Here is an 11,437-nt window from a genome sequence, read left to right as displayed (position 1 = left end):
CGGGTGAGCCCAGAGCTCCCAAGCCAATGGAATCTGAACCCCGTGAAGCAGCAGCCAGTGTGGCATCTCTCCTGGTTATGCCAAACGTGAACTGGGATGAGGAGCCCTGGATCCTTCATGTAATGGCTCCTCGAACCAGTAGGGCAGCGGAGCTGGAATAGTCCTACACGGCCCGGATGACACGGAGTTGGAATATGCACTACGCTTTGAGTTCGCGACATCCAACAACGAGGCGGAGTACGAGGCACTGATAGCCGGGTTGAACCTAGCGCAAAAGGTAAGAGCAAAGCACATAGTTATCTACAGTGATTCTCAGCTCATGGTCAACCAAGTTACGGGCGAATACGAAGCACACGAGCTCTCTATGATCACATTTTTGGCAAAAGTAAAGAAGGCTATGCTCAACTTCCAGTCACACTTCATTAGGCAAATCCCGAGGTCAGAGAACACTAAGGCCGACGCCCTGTCCCGGTTAGCCAGCACGAGTCGCAACACCATGAGAACTGTGTACATAGAAGACTTACCTCGGCCTAGCATTCTCGGTGGGGCAGAGGAGGTCGCTCCCGTCCTTGAAGCAGAGCCAAGCTGGGAAGACTTACCTCGGCCTAGCTTTTTGCTAGATGGAACCCTCCTTGTGGACCACAATGCAGCCAAGAGGGTGCAGCGCCAGGTAGCCAAATATGTCATAATAGACAAACGGTTGTACCGACAGTCCTACATGCTCCCCTACCTGCGTTGCTTGCGAGCTACAGAAGCCGAACTCGTACTCCGCGACACTCATGAAGGTCTGTGCGGCGGACACTTGGGGGGCAGAGCCCTCGCCCAAAAGGCACTTTAACAAGGATATTACTGGCCAACGATGAAGGCAGAAGCTATCGAGCTCGTCAGAAAATGCGTCAAGTGTCAGAAACATGCCAATATCCACCATCAGCCTACCTCCGACCTCAAGTACCATACTAGTCCATGGCCCTTTGCGCACTGGGGCATCGACCCCCTGGGGCCATTCCCACCAGCAACAGGTGGGAGAAAGTTCCTAGTGGTGGCAGTAGATTACTTAACAAAATGGATAGAAGTTGAACCTGTAGCAACAGTTACAGCCCGAAACATATAGAACTTCTTTTGGAAGAACATAGTATGTTGCTTTGGGCTACCTCGGGTACTGATCTCCGATAATGGCAAGCAGTTCGAGGATATCAAGTTCTAGAAATGGTGCCAAGATATGGGAATTCGTCAAAACTTCACATCCGCAAGCAAATGGTCAGACAGAAGTAATGAACAGAGTCATCCTTCACGGACTGAAAGCACGAGTAGACCGAGCTAAAGGGTTGTGGGCGGATGAGCTACCAAGTGTTCTACGGGCTCACCGAACTACAGAAAAAACCGCCACGGGAGAGACCCCATTTAATCTTACCTACGGCACTGAAGCGGTAATCCCAACGGAAATTGAAATACCTACATTGCGACTAGAAGCATATGACAATCAGACAAAACGGAGACGAGTTACGTACTAACCTCGACCTACTGGATGAGGTAAGAGACCTCGAGCACATCCGAACAGCGGCCTACCAGCAAAAAGTAGCTCGATACTACGATGCCAAAGTAAAAAAGCGGAGCTTCCGCGTCGGCGACCTGGTTCTCCGTAAGATCATGGTGCCCGAACCAAGTATTAAACATCAAAACAGGCCGTGTGAGCTACTTCTTCATTATCAGAAGCCACTTCAACGATACCCGAAGGTCCTGCCTTGCCCTCAGAATCTGGCTCACCATTAGCAGCATTGTCCATCTCCTGAGTTATGCGCGAAGTGGATATGACACTGATATCGATTTCGGGGTACGTGTTCTGGATCATTCACCGGCTCAGAATAAAACCCCCTTTGTACGAGTCCACCATCAGGTCATCAAAGCGCGGTGAGGCGATGTACTCATCGATGACCTTCTTCTTGGCATCTTCGATGCCTTGAGAAAAGATCTGCATCTTCTCCCTAATATCCTCCTGAAGGTATTCAACCTGATGCTGCAGATCCAGCCTCAGGTCTGCCATGTGCTTCACCACTACTCCCATGGCCTCGGCATCTCTCTGAGACCTCGCCTGCCTGGTCTGTGCAACGCAAGTAGCCACCTCAGCAGCGCGAGCAGCCGCCTCAACAGCTCGGGATGTTGTCTTGGCAGCACAAAGAGCCTCTTCAGCAGCTTGCGCCTGCCTCGAGCTCCTTTCCACCTGGGCCACCAAGCCATGGATAGAAGAGTTCACCTACCAAAAGGAAAGAACAAGTGGTCAGAAGAACGACAACAAGAGGAATAAAAGCAAAAGAGCTCGACAAGAAATCTAACTCACCACCATGGCATGAGTGGCAGCACGACAGGCCACCTGGTTCAAAGGAAGATCGGTCCACGCCGTGACCTCCTCAGGGAAGGTGGCCTCCCTACTCTTCTGAAGAGCGTAGTTTGGCGACAACACGCTCCTAAATTCCCCTTGGGCTCCCAAGCCTGAGGGCCCAGCTCGCGTATAAACGGACCTAGAGTAGGTGGGAGCCCCCGTATAAGTAGTCTCGGCATAAGGGGCCCCCATCGGTTCTTGTATTGGAGGAGCCACCTCAGGTTCCTTGGGCGGATCCTCCGATGGGTAGTCTGGTACCTCGGGCTCCGCATCTTGGGGCAGCTCGGCACGAGTTTGCTTGGCAACTCGCTTCCTCCTCTTCATGCCTTGGAACAGGTGCCCACCATGAGTCATTTCTAAGTCCACCACACCTGCAAAAAAGAGTTCGGCATAAAAAAAAAGAACAAAGTAAAACAAGAAACCTCTGAGCAAGGAACCTACCTGAACTCAGGCCGGCCACAATGAGCTTGGCCTCCGTCGGATACTGATGGCATTTTAGCCCAAGCCGTGCCCATTGCTAGAGGCCCTTCACCGTCTCTTTATCAAGCGTAACACCAGAGTCAGGGGTGGCCATCCCCCACCTAGTCTGAAACGGCCACCCCAGTACACTTCGCACCCCGATGTAGTCCCGCTTCCACGCCAGGACCTTGTTGGATCGTGTAAGAGCTTAAAACCCAGGCGAGAAGACAGGTAATACGCCCGCCTACGCCCGGGAAGGGGACTCGCTTGCTTCTTAAGCATTAAAATAGAAGAGAATATCTGCAAGTCCAAAAGAAAGCCCTGTTCGCAAAATAGGGAGATTGTCCCCACCAAGTTACGGATGGAGTTCGGGTGAAGCTGGCTGACAGTGACACCGAAGTGGTTCATGACCTCGACAAGAAGGGGTGGAAAGGCAGTCGCATCCCCGCAGCAAGCTGCTCCTGGAATATCACGATCTCTTCAGGACCGTGTTCCCAAGGAAGGCTACCCGAAGGTATGAAATAGGCATACTCCCCAGGCAAGTTGTAATAGGTAATAAGGGATTGAAGCCCCTCAGGCGTCATAGTTGAGGGACCAAACTTGTCTAACGTCCGACCTCGACGAGAGGTGGACACCAAACTACCCGAGGCGACTCGGCCTACGGGTTCGAACTCTTCCTCGAGCTCTACCTCAGGTTTGCTAGGACCACCAGGGGATGCAACTCGGTTCGTAGAACCTACATCTGACCCACTTGAAGAACCGTTTGAGCTATTTGAGCTAGACATCGAAGAGAAAAGATGGATTCCAGGAAAGTACTCACCCGGGAAAAGGCTTGAACAGACTACGGGAACTGGAACATGAGCAAAAAACCTTGACTATGAACTAAAAGCTTGGACGCGAGCTGAAACTCGGACGCGAGCTCAAGAAGCAAAACACAGAAGTGACAAATGCAACTGGGGTCCCCCACTATTTATACCCGCAGTAACCTAGAATCAACGACTCAAATCAAAGCCAATTCGACAGCTCGCAGCCACGCTAACCGCACGTCTCCTGAGACCAAGACATGACTGGCCATACGTCTCTCGAAACTAACCGCACGTTTTCTCACATTAAAGGTGGCGGCGACACGTTTTCAAATTTGAAAAGACACCCGTTGTCACATCTCCCAGCGGCGTGCTTTCTGAATTTTGAAATAAGGCACGCACTGTCTCCCAGCGGCGCATTTTTCAAATTTTGAAATAAGACGCGCGCTATCACGTCAGTCAGCATTTGCAGGAAGATCAGCACGTCTCCCATCTTTTGGGCGCTCGAGAAACCCAAAAGAATCCTGGCAACGCACCTCGCATTATCACTCAACCAATTCAAAGTACGAGACAAATCCACCCACCACCTCGCGAACTCCCCACGCCAGGGCAAGACCCTTAGCACGAGGAGTGGGGGGCAATTGATGAAGGGAGATTTGGCCCGACACGTGGCAAAAGCAACAGCTCGGCATAACAGCTCGCCAAGGCGCGAGCTCCGAAGGGAGGAACCAGTAGTCTGAACTCTCCTCAAGGAGCCCGAACTCCCAGTACGAAGCACGAGCTTTCCCTTAGGCCCCGAGACTTATGAGCACAAAGGGCAACGACCCGAACTGGCCTGCCCCATGGCAGTTTGGGCCACACCTCTCTTCGAACTCAAGACTTCGCCTCGCACACCACTTTAGCACTTCGCCCAGGACACCGAACTGAACAAACCGTACCTGACACCAAAGGAGTCCGTATCCAGCGGTGGCGCACCTGTTTGACTTGGGATCTGATGCTTGACAGCCGCATTCCAACGGTCACCTGCCACCACCATTTGACCCCACCATCTCCAGTTATAGAGATGGCTCCGACAAGGAGCAGTGGCGGTTCTGTCCCAGCAGAGGGGATGACACTTGAACTGGCAGAAGCACAGAAGTAATCATACCCGACCTGACAGAAGCCTCGGAGTGAGTGCGCGAAGTGGTTATAAAAGGCTCCCTACCCCCCTAAGAACAAGGTATGTGAACTTTGCGCCATCTGGTTTCATCTTGCCTTCAAGAGAATACTAACTTGAGCTTCGGAGCAATCTCACCGAGTTCCTCCCTGGAGATTCCTCATCTTCTCCGTTTCAGGCTCCCCGTTGCTCCAATCGGAGGCAAGGTCGTTGACAGCTAAGATCAGCCGGATTGCGCACCATCATGACCGAATCAAACCCTTTCCTGATCTGACCAATCCGGGCGCATTTGGCCCAGAATAACCCTTCCATTCTACTCATAATGTCTAAAAAAATACATTCATCTTCACCACCACTATTCACCTTCTTCGTTGAATAGCAGCGGCAACTCTCTGGTTTGGTCCTATTGAAGCCCCTATTTCCCCATTCTTTTTCCATTATGTCTTATTCCCACCGATTCTTTTTTTCTCTTCTGCTAAAGACAATACCCACACAGCAATAGAGCCCGAATCTCCAATCATTTTCTGGCATAAATCCCGTCTATCCGGCATCACATCTGGTTATTTTGGTAATTTTCCTCCATTTTTTTTGTTGTCCATCACTCAAGTGTTTGGTCGGAGTCTCCTCTGCCGCATCAACTACAACAGTCGATCCTATGGTAAAAGAAACTTGCGCCCAGAAGAACCTCAGTCGATCTCCTACATCGTGCTCGTCTTCCATAGTCTGAATCTCGCACATTAGACGATTCGAGTTTAGTCATGTGTTCCCTTTGAAACTGTTGATCTCAACTTCAGGCCAGATTTTGAACAGGTAAAAAAATTTCCCCACATTCTCTGTGTTGGCTTGTCGATTATATATTGTTCTGAGTTTTTCTTCGAATGTTTTCCGAATTTATGGCTGGGAGGAGACTGGAGAGAGACAGGGTTGAATCGACTCTAGTAACCCTCGGTACCAACTCGGATTAACTTCTTTGATTGCTCTCTTTTCTTCTACTATATTCCTTGCTAAACACATGTTTTGTTTTGATTTCTTAATCGCTAATGATTCTTTTGCGGTGAACATTTTAATCAAATCTATTAGCTTAATTAATGTCTGGTTTTTAATTTGTTTTGGTCATTAGAGTTTATCAATAATTTCTTTCATGTTCTTCAATTCTGCTCCCTTATAGAAGTTAAAAATCTGTCAAGCAGAATAGTAGAAGATTATAAAAACTAGTAGATTGCTTTGTCCTTCATTGTTGTTTTAACTATTCTCTATGGCTTTATCAACCAGTGTTTGTAGCCACGACTATGCTTTAAGATGTATGCAGCATGTGTTTGTATTGTTTTAATCCAGGGTGTTGAGTTTAGGATTTAGATACTGTTATGAATGTTGGCTGCTAGGTTTCGCCTTATTATGTAGATTATAATGAAAGAGAATGGATGGTAGTAAATAAATCCGGTCAGAAAATATAAGAAATGAAGAAAAGAATAAAAACTACAATAAAAAAGAAGTGCTAAGGAATGCTGATGTGTTAACATGTGTTCAAGAAAGGGAAAATCTGTTTGGAGAATAATTCCAGGCATTTAATCTAGTGGTTAGGTTGCATTTGTTGGCAAATTAGGAAAACTTGGAGAGAAGAGTAAGCTAGTAAGTAATTGGTGAATAAATATGTTAATAGGGTTTCATAAGAAAGTAACAAAAAAAAATGATAAAAATAAAAGGAAAGAGAAAAAAAAAAGAAAACACGAGAATGTGAAAAGTTAAAAAAATTATTATAAAAATATATAATAATAAAATAAAATAAAAATACAATAATAACTAATTAATTAAAAAAGGTACAAAAATAAATAAAAAAATAAAAGATAAATAAAAAATGATAATTAGAAATAATAATAAAATAAATATATAAAATAAAAATGAAAAAAATAGGTGAATAAAAATTGGTTTTCTTTTGTGTTGGTTTATTCTTAGGTTTGCTTTATTTATTGTTTAACTGCGTATTTAGTATCTATACTTGTTCTAGATATCATGTGGGCCCCACCTATTGGACCTGGGAGAGGGGTGTCTATCTCCTTTCCTCTTCCATCTAACTCTTACCCAAACTGGTTTATCCAGTAGCTCGGGCTTTGGAGTCACTATTAAAACAAACATTTTTGAAAATCATTCTCGGAGGTCCCATCACCTCCATTTTCTTAATTGATGGGTGGCGACTCCATTTTAGCACAAGTGAGTCGTTTTCTTGATGCTCACAGATTGACGACTCCATTAGGGAATTCTCAGACCATAGGTGGGGCTCACATGGGGCTCGTGAGCTTGATGGCTATTTTTGTATATATGCATGCTTATGTGTTATTTCCTTTTGTTTTAGTAACAACTACTCATTTTTTGATAATTAGATAATTATTTACTACTTTATTTTTATTGTTCTTTATTTGCACATCATTCTGCATTAGATTTAGGATCCTATCGTCCTATAGGAGAGGGTTGGAAACCTAAGCCACAGGATCTAAGTACCTATTGGTTGAGTTGATGGTTCTCAACCAGCAACCAACCTAAGAAGCCCATTTGTCCGATGAATGGAGGTTTGAAGGTTGGCAACCTTGCTGGAGCCGTTTGAGTCTAGGTGTCAACCCTCCTCTCATACATCACGCTCCATGTGTTAGCTTAGTCAGTTAGGATGTTAGCCACCCAGCTTGGTTTGTTTGAGTCCTCCCTTGTGGGGCCCACATAAAAATAATAACATAAAGTCAAAAAATAAAATAAAAAATAGATAAAGCTTCAAGACTCCAATAAAACTAAAATAGAAATAGTACAATAGGATAAAATGTATATACATTCAAAAAACATAAAATCAAAAATTAAAAAAAGAAAAGAAAAACAATTGAGATAAGAGGGTAGGAAGAGTTAGTTAAGCATAAATACACATAAAGAAAATTTAAAAATTAAATTCCAAAAAAAAAAGGAGAAGAAGACAATAGAAAAAAAGAGAAAGAGAAAAAATGTAAAAAATATAGAAGATAATCAAAATTTCCAAAAAATAATTAAAAATCAAATAAAAATTCAAAGAGATATAGTAATAAACCCAAAAAAAATCAAGAAAGAGAAAAAAGTAAAGGGGAAGTCTTTAAGAGGAAAAAGAAAACGAAAAAGAAAAAAAAGAGAAAAAGTATATATTTAAAATTATGTTAATAAAACAAAAAATGTAAAAAAAATAAATAATAATAAAATAAAAAATATTTGAAAATTAAAAAAACAAAATAAAAAATTTATTGTAATATAAAAATTTAAAATAACAATAAACTTAAAAATTAAAAAAATTAAATATTTGAAAAATCTAAATTAAAATAATAAAATAAGAAATTAAAAAAGAAAAAATATAAATATGAAAAAAAGGAAAAAAGAAGAAAAAGAAATGAAAAAAATTGCAATGTTTCTTTCGGTAAAATTAAGGAAAATAAACCACAGCACAAATAATAAAAAATAAATAAATGAAGTACAAATTCATAATAAATAGAAAAGTCTAAATATCTAAAAAAAGTGTAAAGAAATTATAACACAAAAATCAAAGGAGAACTAAAAAATAAAACTATACAAGAAAAAAAGGAAAACTATTCAAATGGAAGAATTAACTATGTTTCTTTTGGATAATTAATAAAAAATCAAAAATAGAAAAATCAATCAAGAATTAAAATCCAAAAATGATGATCACAAAATAATAATAAAAATAACAATAAATAAAATAAAAAATATAAAAATATATATATGTAAATGATAAAAAGAAAGGTGTAGGACCCACATAGTGTGATAGCATAAAAAAATTAAAATCTCAAAAAATAATAATAATAAATAAAAGAAAAATGCAAATCAAAATAGTAAATCAAAAACAAAAGTTCATGGATAAACAAAAACAAATAAAGTAAATAAAAATCAAAATATATAGAATAAATAGAATAAAATAAATAATAATAATCATAATAATAAAAACATGAAGATTCAAAAAAAAGTCGTAAAATAAAAGTCAAACAAAATAAGTAATCAATCAAAAGGGAGAGAAAGAAAAGAAAATGATAAAATTTGAAAAGGAGAAAAAAGAATGAATAAGAGAGCAAGGGAGATTCTCCATAATATAATAAAGAACAATGATTTTTAAACAAATTGGAATAGATACTAATAGGAAATCTCCTAAAAAACTTCAAGAATTTAACAAAAAATAAAATAATAAAAAATGTAATAAATAAAAAATAGTAAAAAAATAAAAAAATCAAATACAAATGAAGACAAGGACAAGAAAAATGAAAAGTAACAAAAAGAAAGGAAAAAAAAAAAAAAAGAAAGAACAAGAAGAAAATGTAAATAGAAAGAAGAAAAGTGGGAAAATAACAGAGAAAGGTAGTATAATTGGGTAAAAAAAATATAATAATACAAATTTCCTTTTATATGCTTTGATTGTAGTTGCAACTTTCGTAGCTAGTGAAATCTTTCTAGGTTCTTGAATAAAACATGTGTATTGGTTGTCAATGATTATTTGTGTCCTTTCTTAAAGTGAATTGAAAAAGCATAAATTGAGTTTTTGTTTCAAACTTCCAATAACCCAAATAAGCTGCTTAATACAAGTGTTTCAATCTAAATCTAGTTTTTTCTTTAGTTTGTGGTGTGTTTTGAAAATATTCCCCTGATTTCTTTGTTTTTCACTATAGAGTTCTACTTTGTTTGCATCATACTGCATTTCGCATTTCCTTTAGCTTAGTCGACTATAGAGGCATTAGCAGCTTTTTTAGCCATAAAACAATCTTGAGCCGCTTTCCTAAACTGCTTCTCTTACCATTCCTAATTAGCTCATTCCCATTCTAATGCGACTAGAACATAATAAACCAACATCCATCACACTCAGATTCTTAACTTCCACCGACCTGACCCGAGTTCGGCTAGCGACCTACTTGACGTTCTGGGCGACCTCCTCCATGAGTAGGATATCATCTCTGACTTCCTCGAAATCACAACACTATGTCGGAAGAGCTAGTTATCACCCCACTCTCTTCGGGTGTGATTGGATAGACACTACCCTTTTACGCGGAGTCCATCTCTGGGCGTGCCATGAAACCACCTCTGAAACATATGGGCCAGAGATCTCTAATGCACTTCATGAGCCCCACAGTAGTTTGCCTATAAAAAACGTATCCCCATTCATATAAAAAGTACGCACGATTTAGTTCTCACACACTCTAGCTCTCTTGCATTCTTGCAAACACATTATTAGCTCGCCGACTTAAGCACCGGAGTGCCCACCCCAGGTAAAGCAACCCGGGCACTCTCATAAAATTTTTCTTGTAGCTCAGCTAGGTGACCAACTTAGTTCAACATTCAAGCTGTCCGCCAGCAGGGAGACTAGATCGCACATCATTAATTGGCGTTGCTTGTGAGATATGTTACACAAAAGCACTATTCTCATACTCTCTCTAATTACAAGCTCGATGGCATCTTCCAACAACTTTGTCAACAGCGTCAATAACAACGAATGCGTTGATGTAGCAGTCATGAGGGGGCAAGACTAGCACACCATGCACATCCCCTCTATTACTATTGGGCAGTTCATTATGCCCTTGACCCTACTAGGAATCCCTGTTGCACAAAACCCTAACCTCCCTCTGCCCACCATGAATCCACCTCTTCCAGCAGTCAAGCCCTCTGCGGTTCCCATTAGGATTAATGGCTGCCAGTTTCACAAGCTAGTGTAGTTCGTCCATGGGATAGACCTGTAGATGAGAATGTGAGAAGGTTGTTTTGCATCATTAGTAGGGGTGAAACAGCAGTAGCGGTTGCAGCAACAACACCAACAACATCAGGTTGCCGGGTAGAATGTCAACTAGAATCAGTAGCCAAGTGACCAAAACCTGAACCAGAACCAGAACCAGAACTAAAATCAAAGCTAAAACCAGGTACCGGATCTACCTCACCACCACGACAAGCCAAGCCAGGTCCATGTTGAGGAGTCGAGCTGAGTTGTGGTGTTGGCTGGGACTGAAGCAACCAGTTCCACCGAGAGATCCAGGAGAAGGCATCATAGACATGCATGCCGCAATCTAGGAAAGAGTTGCCTTGCCCCAAATGACAATGAGGACACAAAGAAGAAAGAAGAAAAGGACAAGGCGAGTCAGATTGCCACCTTAACAGCGTAGCTGTGACCTGCACTTCACCAGTAGTTGTCAAGATCGTCATGGCCCCATGGTTTAAGGACTTCATGGCCCTTAGCCTAGAATCATATGACGGAACAACCGACTTAGTCGACCACCTCGATAGTTTCTAGGCTTGGATGTAGCTACATGGGGCCAACAACACAAGCCTTTGCATGGCCTTCTTGACCACCTTCTGGGAACAACTCGGATGTGGTACTCGGGACTGGCCGTTGGCTCAATTAAGAGCTAGAGCCAGTTTGTCGACCTCTTCACCACCCACTTCACGATGAGCAAGAAGTTTTTTAAGTCGGTGACCTGTCTACTGAATATGGTCTAGCGACCCGACGAGAAGCTTTGAGATTACATCAAGTAGTTCAACATGGAATGTCTTTAGATACCCAACCTCGACCCAACCATACATCTTACCACGGTAGTCAACAGTGTTCGACATCCTGACTTGCACTGGGAGGTCGAGTTGAACCCTCCA

General features: G+C 42.0%; 1 long non-coding RNA gene across 1 annotated transcript; it reads left to right on the top strand.

The window, feature by feature from the left end:
* The first annotated feature begins 5,417 nt into the window (after nt 1–5,417).
* On the top strand, nt 5,418–5,947 carry LOC148871766 (uncharacterized). Its single transcript, XR_016108056.1, has 2 exons — nt 5,418–5,605; nt 5,703–5,947. It is a non-coding gene; the product is annotated as an uncharacterized LOC148871766 (long non-coding RNA).
* Nucleotides 5,948–11,437: the final 5,490 nt, after the last annotated feature.

This window comes from Nelumbo lutea, chromosome 2, assembly GCF_056320005.1.
Source record: "Nelumbo lutea isolate HS-2025 chromosome 2, American lotus-T2T, whole genome shotgun sequence".
NCBI classification, from domain to species: domain Eukaryota; kingdom Viridiplantae; phylum Streptophyta; class Magnoliopsida; order Proteales; family Nelumbonaceae; genus Nelumbo; species Nelumbo lutea.
This window is presented reverse-complemented; position numbering and strand designations above follow the sequence as displayed.